This window comes from Bubalus bubalis, chromosome 3, assembly GCF_019923935.1.
Source record: "Bubalus bubalis isolate 160015118507 breed Murrah chromosome 3, NDDB_SH_1, whole genome shotgun sequence".
Taxonomy (NCBI): Eukaryota; Metazoa; Chordata; class Mammalia; order Artiodactyla; family Bovidae; genus Bubalus; species Bubalus bubalis.
The window spans coordinates 126,502,278-126,517,420 of record NC_059159.1 but is presented as its reverse complement, the minus strand read 5'-3'; positions in this window follow the sequence as shown (position 1 = coordinate 126,517,420).

The following is a 15,143-nucleotide window of genomic DNA, read 5'->3' as shown; positions in this document are numbered from 1 at the left end:
AGCCAAACCCAACCTGAGGCCAAGCAAGGAGCCTGGGAGGGACAGTGTCCTACTATGCAGAAGAGAGAAAGCAGGTAGTGAATTTGAGGTGGAGGAAGAACTGGAAAGTAGCTAGCACCATGGTTAAGGGCATTACACCACATTCCTTAACTCATTTAGAGATATTTATTTTAGAGTTAAGTGGTGAAAAAACATAGCTACATTTTCAGTTCAGTTCAGTTGCTCACTCGTGTCCGACTCTTTGCGACCCCATGAACCACAGCACGCCAGGCCTCCCTGTCTATCACCAACTCCCAGAGTCCACCCAAACCCATGTCCATTGAGTTGGTGATGCCAGCCAACCATCTCATCCTCTGTTGTCCCCTTCTCCTCCTGCCCCCAATCTTTCCCAGCATCAGGGTCTTTTCCAATGAGTCAGCTCTTTGCATCAGGTGGCCAAAGTATTGGAGTTTCTGTTTCAACATCAGTCCTTCCAATGAACACTTAGGACTGATTTCCTTTAGGATGGACTGGTTGGATATTTTTGCAGTCCAAGGGACTCTCAAGAGTCTTCTCCAACACCACAGTTCAAAAGCATCAATTCTTTGGTGCTCAGCTTTCTTTATAGTCCAACTCTCACATCCATACATGACTACTGGAAAAACCATAGCCTTGAATAGATGGACCTTTGTTGACAAAGTAATGTCTCTGCTTTTTAATATGCTGTCTAGGTTGGTCATAACTTTCCTTCCAAGGAGTAAGCATCTTTTAATTTCATGGCTGCAATCACCATCTACAGTGATTTTTGGAGCCCAGAAAAATAAAGTCAGCCACTGTTTACACTGTTTTCCCATCTATTTACCATGAAATGATGGGACCAGATGCCATGATCTTCGTTTTCTGAATGTTGAGCTTTAAGCCAACTTTTTCACTCTCCTCTTTGATTTTCATCAAGAGGCTCTTTAGTTCTTCTTCACTTTCTGCCATAAGGGTGGTGTCATCTGCATATCTGAGGTTATTGATATTTCTCCTGGAAATCTTGATTCCAGCTTGTGCTTCCTCCAGCCCAGCGTTTCTTATGATGTACTCTATATATAAGTTAAATAAGCAGAGTGACAATATACAGGCTTGAGGTACTCCTTTTCCTATTTGGAACCAGTATGAAAAGACAAAAAGATAGGACACTGAAAGATGAACTCCCCAGGTCAGTAGGTGTCCAATACGCTACTGGAGATCAGTGGAGAAATAACTCCAGAAGGAATGAAGGGATGGAGCCAAAGCAAAAACAACACCCATTTGTGGATGGGACTGGTAATAGAAGCAAGGTTTGATGCTGTAAAGAGCAATATTGCATATGAATCTGGAATGTTAGGTCCATGAATCAAGGCAAATTGAAAATGGTCAAACAGGAGATGGCAAGAGTGAACATCGACATTCTAGGAATCAGCGAACTAAGATGGACTGGAATAGGTGAATATAACTCACATGAACATTATATCTACTAACGTGGGCAGGAATCCCTTAGAAGAAATGGGACCATTATAGTCAACAAAAGAGTCTGAAATGCAGTACTTGGATGCAATCTCAAAAATGACAGAATGATCTCTGTTCGTTTCCAAGGCAAACCATTCAATATCACGGTAATCCAAGTCTATGCTCTGACCAGTAACGCTGGTCAGAAGAAGAAGCTGAAGTTGAACAGTTCTATGAAGCCCTACAAAAACTTCCAGAACTAACACCCAAAAAAGCTGTCCTTTTCATTATAGGGGACTGGAATGCAAAAGTAGGAAGTCAAAAAACACCTGGAGTAACAGGCAAATTTGGCCTTGGAGTACAGAATGAAGCAGGGCAAAGGCTACTAGAGTTCTGCCAAGAGAACACACTGGTCATAGCAAACACCCTCTTCCAACAACATAAGAGAAGACTCTACACATGGACATCACCAGATGGTCAACACCGAAATCAGATTGATTATATTCTTTGCAGCCAAAGATGGAGAAGCTCTATTCAGTCAGCAAAAACAAGACCAGGAACTGACTGTGGCTCAGATCATGAACTCCTTATTGCCAAATTAGACTGAAATTGAAGAAAGTAGGGAAAACCACTAGACCATTCAAGTATGATCTAAATCAAATCCCTTATGATTATATAGTGGAAGTGAGAAATAGATTTAAGGGACTAGATCTGATAGAGTGCCTAATGAACTATGGATAGAAGTTTGTGACATTGTACAGGAGACAGGAATCAAGACCATCCCAAAAGAAAGAAATGCAAAAAAAGCAAAATGGCTGTCTGGGGAGGCCTTACAAATAGCTGTGAAAAGAAGAGAAGCAAAAAGCAAAGGAGAAAAGGAAAGCTATACCTATTTGAATGCAGAGTTCCAAAGAATAGCAAGAAGAGATAAGAAAGCCTTCCTCGGCCAGCAATGCAAAGAAATAGAGGAGAACAACAGAATGGGAAAGACTAGAGATCTCTTCAAGAAAATTAGAGATACCAAGGGAACATTTCATGCAAAGATGGGCACAATAAAGGACAGAAATGGTATGGACCTAACAGAAGCAGAAGATATTAAGCAGAGGTGGCAAGAATACACAGAAGAACTGTACAAAAAAGATCTTCACAACCCAGATAATCATGATGGTGCGATCACTCACCTAGAGCCAAACATCCTGGAATGTGATATCAAGTGGGCCTTAGGAAGCATCACTACGAACAAAGCTAGTGGAGGTGATGGAATTCCAGTTGAGCTATTTCAAATCCTGAAAGATGATGCTGTGAAAGTGCTGCACTCAATATGCCAGCACGTTTGGAAAACTCAGCAGTGGCCACAGGACTGGAAAAGGTCAGTTTTCATTCCAATCCCAAAGAAAGGCAATGCCAAAGAATGGTCAAGCTACCACACAATTGCACCCATCTCACATGCTAGTAAAGTAATGCTCAAAATTCTCTAAGCCAAGCTTCAGCAGTACGTGAACTGTGAACTTCCAGATGTTCAAGCTGGGTTTAGAAAAGGCAGAGGAACCAGAGATCAAATTGCCAACATCCGCTGTATCATCGAAAAAGCAAGAGAGTTCCAGAAAAACATCTATTTCTGCTTTATTGACTATGCTGAAGCCTTTGACTGTGTGGATCACAATAAACTGTGGAAAATTCTGAAAGAGATGGGAATACCAGACTACCTGACCTGCCTCTTAACAAACGTGTATGCAGGTCAGGAAGCAACAGTTAGAACTGGACATGGAACAACAGACTGGTTCCAAATAGGAAAAGGAGTACTTCAAGGCTGTATAATGTCACCCTGCTTATTTAACTTATATACAGAGCTACCTTTTAGCTTCTTGAATTATAAGAATAATACTTCCCTTTGACGAGGCATTCCAGAAGGTTAGAGTAAAGTTTATAGTCCATAATGTGGGAAGGCATTGAGATTGCCTATCTGAGCTTGTTTTTCCCTGGTTTATAGCTGTTATTTATATTTTACTTTGTCCTTTTGTTTATTTTCAATTCATATTTTTCAGTTTTATTGTAAGCATCTTTCTCTATTTATATTGTGCAATGAGGGAAAAATACAACAGACAAATAGGAAAAATGCCCCCTTTTTAAAGTCTCAGAAGTATCTAGCATTGTGTCTTACCTAAAATTGGCTTGCTAAGTGCAGACAGATTCAACCAGGCAGATAAATAATTTGCATGGTAATTTCTATCTCTACCCATAGCATATGCTAATTATTTTATTCCATGTCTGTTTCTTCTACCTGAAATATCTGGATAGCTTATGACTTTCTACATCCTCAGAGGGAAAAATAAAAGGAACTTAAACTGAAACTCTGATACTTCAAGTGAAGTTTTAACTATATGAGTCACAAACTCAAAAAAGGGGTTCTTCCATCATGTTCTGACTGTTTTTGTGAGAGTCGGGGACTTTTATGAAAGAATTTTACAGAACTAGGCAAGATGAAATAATATCTGCCTAAAATATAAATCATTGTAGGTTAACACCCATAATTTCAACTATTTTCACATTCATTTTTTGTTTCACAATAAGCTGCCCTGCTCAGGTCATGGATTCTTAGATCTAAAGATGAGAAAAGACAGTAGAAAATAATTCAGGCTTGGAGAAATCCTCTTTGTTACCTGGATTTCAAATTTTTTAAATTTCTTGGCATTAATAATCTAGTCATAAAATATTTTGCTATCTTAAAAACCATGAAAATAGGACACTTTAAGAGTAAAGTAGATATCCATTTACCTTCCTCCCATCTCTTCACTCCTAAATATTCTACAGATTCATTAAATTATGATTTCATATTTTTGATGTTAAGAAACAACAAAAATGATCAAATTAAGAAACAGTAAAAATTATAACAGTAAAAATCTCCCTTATAGTCATTTTTCTTTTGGGCAACATATTCTCAGTTCCCCTTTCCCATTTTTTTAATTGGTCATATGTTATAAATAGGTTAGCATTTTAGATACTTGCATTTTATTCCATCTGGCCATAAATTTTCTTTAATAAAAAATTGAAGGAAAATTATATTTGAAATAGTTAACGGCAAGGCACATTCTATAATATTTCAGGTCTGTCTTTTGGGACCTCATTGAAGGATTATTATGAACTATAATTCAGACTGGTGAGGTGAAATTTTTGTAATACCTTGAATCTAGTGTGCATGTATGCTCAGTTGCTCCACTGTGTCCGACTCTTTGTGACCCCATGGACTGTAGCCCATCAGGCTCGTCTGTCCATGGGATTTTCCAGACAAGAATACTGCAGTGGGTTGCCATTTCCCCCTCTAGGGGGATCTTCCCCACCCAGGGATTGAACCCAAGTCTCCTGTGTCTCCTGCATTGACAATGGATTCTTTACTGCTGAGCCATCAGGGAAACCACCTTGAATCTAGACATAAGATAAATATACATCTTTAATTACAAAAATACTTTACTTTAAGAAAAGCAGTTATATTTTACAAAATGTACTAGATAAATACTCTTTCTAGATTAGTTACTTTTGTTTAAAAATACAAAACATTTTATGCATAATTTTATTTGTAATTTTATTTGATAAACTTTGTGTAAAATGTTTTTTATTAAGAATTTAAAATAGAATGATTAAATTCCCTTTTATATATTTTCAATTTTGCTCTAAATGGAATTTCCAGCTGTTGAATTCCAGCTGTTGAAGGAAGAGAGTATTTCTTTGTTTTCCCTTGTTTATAGGAAGACTCAAAAATCGAGCACAGAGAAAATCATCAACATTAGAATACAGCATGGTAAATTCTCAAGTTTGCTGGAAGTAGTGACCTTCATGGTATCAAGCAGAAAGAGAAAGTGTTCATCTTCAGGAACAGAGTTGTAAAGAGAAGGAGAAAAACGTGCTTGAAGCTCATTGAACTTTATCCAATTAATGTGTTTTTCTGAGCTGATATTAGCGGTAATATCTACTTCTTCAAATGCTTGCCTTTATCATCTTCACAAACTTCTATAAATTACAGCCTCCCACCCCCATTGTGATGATTTCCAATGGAATTTTTAGCAGAAGACATTTGGATTTGGTTTTCTATGTAGAACGATATGAAATTGCTGATATTTGACCATTTCTTTTGATTTTCAAAAGTGGTTCAAACTAATATTACAAAGTATCTCTTCTTAAGACGTGGAAAAAACAGTGGGTTTTTTTTGTGTGTGTGAGAGTTTTACCTACCACGAGGGATTTGACTGAATATTGTAGAGAAAAATTAAAATGCTAAATGTAAGAGCAACTTAGATTCTGGTAGGTGGGACCTAGAAGAAACCAGTGGGAGACAGTGCAGAAGTTCTCAGGGGAAAATGACAGGTCAAGTACTCAAATATTTTCATAGGAATGCACAGAAAATGTGTAACTAATATAGTAACTTTGGAAGACTACATAGTGATTCTATAAATACCTGTCTAGGTTGGTACTGCATTTTTAGGGTCTGAGAAAGCTATTAGGAGATGAAGCTAGTTAAGCAACCTTTTACACCAATGGAGTGTTCTCTCCTGGTTGACCTTGGTACACTAAACACAACTCATTGGGCAACCATATGATTGTTCTCTTTCAATCTATATTTCTTCTTCTGATATATAAGTAATTATGAGGCACTTGGTATGATACAATGTTGATTGAGATAGAAATATTTTATATCTGCAGTCCTCTTCTGTATCAGAAAAGTAGGTGAGATTTGCTTTGACTTATTCTTGGTGAACTTAAAAGGATTATGTTCTACAAAGGGGACTCTGCTCAAAGAACGGTTGCCATCTTCTAACTCTTTCCTGGCTGCTAAGTGATTAAGTTCTGGCCATAGTATTTGACCAAAATTTATTCTCCCCTGAGACCACTTAGACTGACTTTTGCTCTTTTGAGGTTAGCAGTATCAAAAAAAAAAAAAAAATCCAGTAATTACATAAACTAAGGAAGATGTAGTGCTTTTAATTGAAAGGATACCTGCTACAGAGTTTAGAAATGCTGTATAAGGTAAAGATAAGCAATGTTTCAATGGATGCTCAGGAACTTTTGAGACCTTCACTTTTTTTCCCCATAGTACCACAGAAGTGGGACTGGCATCCAGAGTGCAATTATGGAAAGGGCAGCAGGGATGGCACCATGCTTTGCTGATGAAGTGGTTAGCAGATCTCTATTTCCTAAAGCCAGAAAAGCCAGCAGATTTCTTTATGTGACTGTTTCATAGTTTCTGCAGAGCTGAAGGGTTGTCATTCTGAGTAGCTTGAAATACAATGGCTCCTCTAATTGTCCAAAAGGAGGATAGGGGAGTAAAGGTAAAAAAATGTAACGCCTGTTGGCTTCAGAAAACAGAGAAAGTGGCGGCTCGCCACTGCTAATACAATTCATTGGAGTTTGCATCCATACATTCATATGGATGCAAAAAGTAAGAGGTAGTTAAGATTATCCATGAATGAAAAGTTTATGAAATCAGGAGATCGTTTTTGTTTTTTTTTTTTTTCTGAGACTCCTTCTTCACACAGTTATATCTTTGGACTGAGATCTATGGTTTTGCTGATTACATAGGTCCATTTACGAGGGAAAAGGGTAGGATGAACTTATCATGGGCATTCAAAATGCCAAATTGCCACATTATGTGTGTGTGTGTGTGTGTGTGTGATAGATATGCATGTGCTAGCATTTTGAACATGCCTTCAGAACTCCTGTGGAACTCGTGCTAGTTGCTGATGATGACATCTTTATTTTCTAGTATTTTCAAATGAAAATATATGCAGTGATCCTTTGTGGGAGGTGATTACCTTTATTCTGTTTCTCTTCTCTTTTTCATTTCAGCCAGTTTATGGGATAAAAGGCTCTATTTCCTGTCTCCTTTTCCTTAGAGAAAGGCAGATGCCAATGTTTGCAAGCCTGTATGATCTTGTATAGCCTTGTTCAGTGCCTTCCTCCAAAATAAGATACCTGATGCCTCAACAATATTTCTTCATTAGAGAAATTGAATTAGTGGAAAATAGGGCAAAGAGAAGTCCTGCTGGCTCAACTTGCCTTGCTGCTATTGGAGGGGAAAACTTGGATTACCCCTATTTAGCTGTGTTGATTTTAGTGGGGATCACCAGTATTTTCCAGGTAGGATCACTTTGTCAGAAATGGTCTATATGCTAAATGAAAATGCACCTCTGTTTTTATAACAACCATGTTTAGTTTTCTGAAAGTGATTTAAAAGAATCTTTGATCCATATTTCTTAATAAGCTATGCTATGTTTTAAAATATTCACCATTAATCTTACCTATTCAAGATACTGGCTTTTTATTCTTGATTTTGTCCCCAAATGAATGCTTTATTTCTTCCTTTGTACCTACAGAGTTGCATGAGGTGCAGAAAGGATCTAGTATCTCAACAAAAAGAAACCCCTTCTGCAAATAAAGGACATACAAAAAGGCATTTTATTAAACAAACAAAAATGCCATTGCAGAGTTGTGATTCTCCCTGGGAAACTTGTATTTGTTAGGTGCACTCTCTTGAGAATGGCATTAAAGAAAGTTCACACATAAGCCCTACTAGTTCAAGTGGGGTTTAGTTCTTGGCATGATTAGCAAAGTGGGTTTTCCAGCACATTTATTTTGGGCACTTTCCACCCCCCCACTTCCCTCCCCCTGGGTGAGTCTTTAATTTGGTTGCCAGACCTTTCAGTAATTTTATTGTTCTGTGTTTTTTCTCATTGAGGATGTTATTTGGATAAAACTTATAGGCACATTACTCAGTCTGGCAAGAATGGGGGATAATGATCATTTCCTGACATTCACTTTTTAAGGAGATTTGCTTGTTTCCCTATTTGATCGAGTGCACTGACCTTCTTCCTATGTGTTGTTACATAGTCTAGCATCTAAGAAAGACTTTATTCTAAAGCATGATATTTCATCCAAACACTCTCTTGGTATAGCTATGTCCCCTGCCATGGTACCACTCTTGAGATAAAAGCAAACCTCCTACCCTTGTCCTCCTTCACCATTTAAAGCAGCCCCCACCCCTTTTTGGTAGAAACTTCCTCTAAAGCTAAATTTAAAATCCTTATGTATTTTTCTTCTGAATCCAGGTTCATGTGACTGACTATAGATGAAAAAGGCTCATGAGTTAGTGTAGAACCTATACCAAGTATGAATAAAGACTATTTCCTCCCTATAGGGTAGATCCTCTGAATATATCACCTTGCAGTGGCTTAACCTTCCCCTTAAACTCCCTCAGCCAAACCTGTCTTGCATCCTGTTTTTTGGCTCAGAAGAAACCATTTTTGCTGCTCTCCAAGTCCAAACATCTACAAGCTTTTCTTTCCATGCCTAGCTAAGTGCTACTTTATCCTCATAGCCTCTCATGAGCCTCCTTGTCCCCCATATGAAAGACATCTCTTCCTTCTCAAATTTTTCAGTCCTTAATACCTCTCTCATCTGCCTCTGAGTGTTTTATCCCTCTTCTTGTAGTTATTTTACTGCAGTATTTTCATTTTAGAAACTAAGATACTCAAACAGGAATCGTGCATGATTCTCTTTGTATCTGCCCTGGTCTCTAGCACAGACCTTATACATAGGAAGTGCTCAGGTATGTTGAATGCTGACAGAGAGCAGGTCAGACCTTCCCTCAAAATAATGTTAGGTTTGATTAGTCATTAAGAGGTGGACCAGAATCAGCTGTCTTCCTCAAAGTCCTATGAAGAGGGATTGAACTTAAATCATGTGAAGGATTCTGGTGCAAAATTCAAGCAATGGAAGCCCAAGGCCCAGGATCCTTTACTAAAGAGGTTTGGAAATGCCTTTGTTAAAGTTTTTAAGGTAGGCTTTGGAGCTATAGATGTGGGCAGATGAGGCTGGGGTGAGAAAATTAGAACTATCTTCTGATTTTATTGTTGTTTCTAAGAAATCAGTCCAACTCAGAGCAGAGATATCCACAAATCAAAAGCCATGCCCCAAATAGTCCTAAGGGTTCTCAAGGATGAATGGGAAGCTTGGTTCTACTTTGAGAAGATAACTGCATGTGCGCTCTCTTAAACATTGAATGAGATGAACAATAGAACAGCAGCCCAGTTATAGTATTTCCAGGAGTCTCCACCAGGGTTGTTATGTCCCATCAAACCCATTATCTTTTCCCACAAATCTATCTTTTTGATAGAATTGCTATTTTCTCTAGAAACAAACTCACATCCCAGGTTTCTTGGAGTCTTCTTCCTAACCACATGCCTCCCAACCAAACAATTCCAGATCCAGATCCTGTTTCTTTACCACTTTCTGTAGTAGTGAGGCCCTATATGTCAGATCCTACATCTGGACACTGTATTTCCCTCCCCTGTATCTCTTCTGCCCTCTCTTGAATGCAACATTTCTAAGCATTCCCATGCTCAATAACTTTTAGTAGTTCTCCGTTGCTTACAAGGTCAATTCTCAACTCATTAAAATGGCATGCGAAAACCATTTGCAATTTGTCCCTTTGCTCTTGTTCTTTCCTTTCAAAAGTTTATCCATTCTTCAGGATCCCTTATCTTTACATAGACTGAAATTTAGTTGTTTACATGTTCGCCTCCACATTAGGTAGTAGCTCTTTGAGGATAGGAACTGAGTCTAACTCATACTTGTATTCTCAAAGTGGCTAGGACAGCACAAAGAAACACTTCATGAGGGTAGTATGTTTCATTCACCAGACACTCACACAGTGTCTGGCTCTGACAAACATGTGTCTAATTATGAATGAATGAAAAACAGTGTTTTAAGGAAGGGATAATCCATCCTACTTCCAGTTCCCCTTCAAAGAAGAGGTGCTGCTGCTGCTGCTGCTGCTGCTAAGTCGCTTCAGTTGTGTCCGACTCTGTGTGACCCCATAGACGGCAGCCCACCAGGCTCCCCCATCCCTGGGATTCTCCAGGCAAGAACACTGGAGTGGGTTGCCATTTCCTCCTCCAATGCATCAAAGTGAAAAGTGAAAGTGAAGTCGCTCAGTCGTGTCCAGCTCTTAGCGACCCCATGGACTGCAGCCCACCAGGCTCCTCCATCCATGGGATTTTCCAGGCAAGAGTACTGGAGTGGGGTGCCATTGCCTTCTCCAAAAGAAGAGGTGACATGTAGTCAAATAGTTGATTTAAATGTTGACTCTTCTGTAGTCTTCTATTGACTTTGGTCTTACCACTATTCTCTGGATCTTAGTTTTTGTTGCTTTCATAAGAAGTTAAGTAATATCTAATGGGCTGTGAGAGAGAGAGAGAGAGAGAGAGAGAGGGAGAGAGAGAATGTCAGGGGGAGGGAATTCCATCAGTATTTCCTTGGGGAAAGAGAAATAATCTTCCTCACAATTAGGCTTCATTTATATAAATTACCACAGGGTGATACCAAGGCCAAGAGACGTTGAAGTTTAGAGTTCAAAGAGGTTCTTTTATCTCCTAAAACTGGAAGAAGAATTGATTTATGTTTGCAGCCTTGACTTGGCTCCACAATCTTGAGACCTAATAATGATAAATCACATCAACAACTAAACTCATCCTCTATAGTTTACAAAGTACCTTTGTTTGCCAACTTCTTTCTTTCTGTTTTTCTTTCTTGTTTCACTACACATATTTTCCAAGCCCTTTCAAATCTCGAATTATTTCATTGGAGCTTCATAAACACCTTAAGAAGTAGCTTGGGAAGATATGGCAATGATCATTTTAAATTGTATTTTGGTTTTATAACTAGTCTTTTAATTTTTAAAAATCTTTTTATTATAAAATATTCTAACCAGGCTTGGTTTGTGATCCTAGTTTATTTCTTATTTGTTTCTTACTAGGAGAATGACCTGTGGCACGTCACGTAATCTCTCTGAAGCCCTGTCCCTCATCTGTAACATGGAGTTGTCAGCAATACCTACTACACAGGTTTGTTGTGAGGCTAGCTCTTGGAATTTTTTTTGTTCTTGTTTTACTTCTTACAGTTGCTATTAAGCAGAAACTCAGAGTCAAGCCACTTTAAAGAGTTGACTATGAATCATTTTCAAAATTCATGTAGGCTTTATCTTTGGCTATTTTTATGTCAGTACCTGCACCCTAGGTAACCCTCTAAATAAGAAGGAGTTCAAATAGGTCCTTCTCTCTATAGATCATGATTTCCTTGAGGACCTAGAGTATTTCTTTTCTCTCAGATACTGGCCCTTGTCCAAGTCCAGTCTTGCCCTGTTCTTTACCCAAGTATGAATACTAAAGAGCATTGATTAAAACTTTTTTTTTTTTAGAAGAAATGGCTTCTAAAAAATAGGATTATGTAGAACGAAGATGAAAAATGTTACTACCACAGTCATTATTGAATTATGACAAAATTCTGTCCTTGATGATTGCTACTCAAAATGTGGCCCTTAGCCTAGTAGCATCAACATTACCAGGGAGTTTGCTGGAAATACAGAATCTCCACCTATCCTCAGATCATTTTAACAAATTTCCCAGGGAAATCCATACACATTGAAGTTTGGAAAATGCTGCTCTAAAAACAGGCTCTTATCCAACCCGGTGATAAAGTCTTACCTGAAAGACACAATGCTCACCAGATTAGTTCCCATACTGGCTATTATTAACTCACTTGATTCTTGATCTTATCTCATTTTGTTCTGTTTCAATACCTGCTCATTTCCCTGTATTTCTATTTGCACAATTTTGGCAACCCACTCAAATTTAACTTTGAGGGTACTTGGCCAGTCTGCTTTGCTTCCCACTTAACAATAAGCATTCGCCTTTCTGGGATGATTTTCCTGCAGATTGTTAGTCCTGAACTCCCCATGTTTATCTGTTCTCATGGGCTAGTATCATAAGGCGATCCTTCAGGACTTCCTTGCTGAGACCTTAGTCAACAGGACCTTTAAAAGGCATCTGTTAAGAATTATTTGTGTGTAGTGCAAATGCAGCCAGGTATACTGCATGAGCCCCAGAGATGATTTTTGAAAATGGTGATGACTATTTCAAGAGATGGTGACTGTCCTGAACTGACTAGACTTCCTAAAATGCAGACGCTACATTTTCCATACAGGATTTTTTTTTTTTAAAAAAAGGACTTACATTATTGACAGTTTTAGACTGAATTTTGGACATTTGATTCTGTTTTACTTAATTCAAGTCTCTGGGAGAAATATATGACTTTTAAAGATTTTATTGGAGGGAGAGAGAAGCTTTTGAATTTCTTCTACATTGAAATTTTTGTGTGCACAGCAAAATACAAAAAGGAAATAAATTCAGTGCAAAGAAATGAGGAGCATAATGACCTTGGATGTTTTCATCATAGTTTTGAACTATTCTTCCTCCCTTTTTGTAAAACTTCAGAGTGAGATAACACCCTTGTCATAAAGTCTAAGCATTCCAATAATAGGAGATGGAGAAATTGTGACAGAGAGAAAACAGGTGTTTTTAGCTCACTAATACAGCATGCAGGCAAAGATTTCCACTTTTATCTGCTCCACAAGAGTAAATACTTTAGATCTACAGTCTTAATAAGAGTAAAAATGACTGTGAATAATACCTGCTTTCTGTGAAGGAGAAATTTAACTTTAACATGATTTTAAATGAGATTTCACCTATTTTTAGCCCTATATTTGCTACCAATAGGCTGTTATTTGAACACTGGTAGGAAAAAATAAACTATTAAAGACTATCCTATGTTAACATGTGCTAATGAGCTAAGAAATATTTTCTTCCCTATACTGTGGAAAACTCAATATATGAGAAAAAGGCTTATATTAATGATGGTTTATAGTTCTGTCATTTAATTAGAATTGAAAATGAAAGTGTTAGTCTCTTAGTCATGTACCACTCTTTGTGACCCCATGGATTGTAGTCTGCCATGATCCTCTGTCCATGGAATTCTCCAGGGAAGAATACTGGATTGAGTTGCCATTCCCTTCTCCAATAGATCTTTCCAACCTAGAGATTGAACCTGGTCTCCAACATTGTAGGCAGATTCTTTACTGTATGAGCCACCAGGGAAGCCTGAGATCACTTTGTGCATGTGTGCTAAGTTGCTTAGTCGTGTCCAACTCTTTGCAGCTCTATGGACTATAGCCCATCAGGCTCATCTGTCCATGGGACTTTCCCAGGTGAGAATACTGGAGTGGGTTGCTATGCCCTCCTCCAGGAGATCTTCCAGACCCAGAGATCAAACCTGCGTCTCTTATGTCTCCTGCATTGGCAAGCATGTTCTTTACCACTACACCACCTGGGAAGCCCACATTAGGCAGTATAAAATGATCTGGTGCTCCTATCAAAGCTTATATATTTCTTGTTCCTTTCCTCTAGTGCAATGATCTATAATTATATTAGATAAATATAGTAAGGTAATGCGGAGAAGGCAATGGTACCCCACTCCAGTACTCTTGCCTGGAAAATCCCATGGACGGAGGAGCCTGGTAGGCTGCAGTCCATGGAGTCTCTAAGAGTTGGGCACGACTGAGCGACTTCACTTCCACTTTTCACTTCATGCATTGGAAAGGAAATGGCAACCCACTCCAATATTCTTGCCTGGAGAATCCCAGGGACAGAGGAGCCTAGTGGGCTGCCGTCAATGGGGTTGCACAGAGTCGGACACAACTGAAGCGACTTAGCAGCAGCAGCAGTAAGATAATGATAGAAAAATACTTATAAACTCTACATTGTCATGCAATGATATTCTGTTCTACAAAACTGAATGTGTGATCTGATGAGGAAATTTCAACAAATGCCATTAGCTGACAATGGTTTGATACATAAGAGTTGGGTTAGAGTTGCTTTGTGATGGCCTCCTCTTGCAATCTCTTACCCTAGCAAAGTGAGTAGTGTGGAGATTTTGCACCCTAATTAGGTGTTGCTTTTTGTTCTGGGCAGCCTGTCTTGTCATCTCTGAAGTCAGGACTGCCACAATTGCACAGCTCCACACATTAGCCCAGTCTCCTGAACTCACACAATCTGGTGGCATGGCCTGAAAGCCCACCAGAAAAGGGAGATGGTTTTTGCCGTGGTGAGAGGGCTCGCATTTTCTTGTGAACCCAGACTTTCAATATGCTTTAAAGAAGCCTGTTCATATTTTAAAAATAAAATCTTGATCCATTTGACTTCTAGAGCTTTCTAGGGTATACAAGTAAGCTACATGTCAGAACTGTGCTGTCCAGTATGGTATAACCTCTAGTCACAGGTGGCAGTTGAGGACTTAAGATGTGGTCAGTCCCAGCTGAGATGTGCTGTTAGTGAAAAATGCACACTGGATTTCAAAAACTTAGGAAAAAGAATGCAAATATTTCACTGACAGTTTTTTAATGTTTTATGTTGATTTTAAGGTTGAAATGATATTTTAGTTATATTAATTGGTCATAACTGATTCAGGCTACTATAACAAAACACCATAAACTGGGTAGCTTATAGACAGTAGGACTTTATTTTTCACAGTTCTGGAGCCTGGGAAGTCCAAGATCAAAGTGCCAGCAGATTCAGTGTCTGGTGAGAATTCACTTCCTGGTTCATAGACATGTAATTTTCACAATAACTTCGCATGGCAGAAAGCACAAGGCAGCTCTCTGGGGTCTCTTTTATGAAGGCACTAATCCCATTCATGAGAGCTCTGCCCTCATAGACCTAATTACCTCTCAAAGGCCCTATCTCCTAATACTAACACACTGGGTATTAGGTTTCAATATATGAAATTTGAGGGAGCATGGTCTTTCCAAC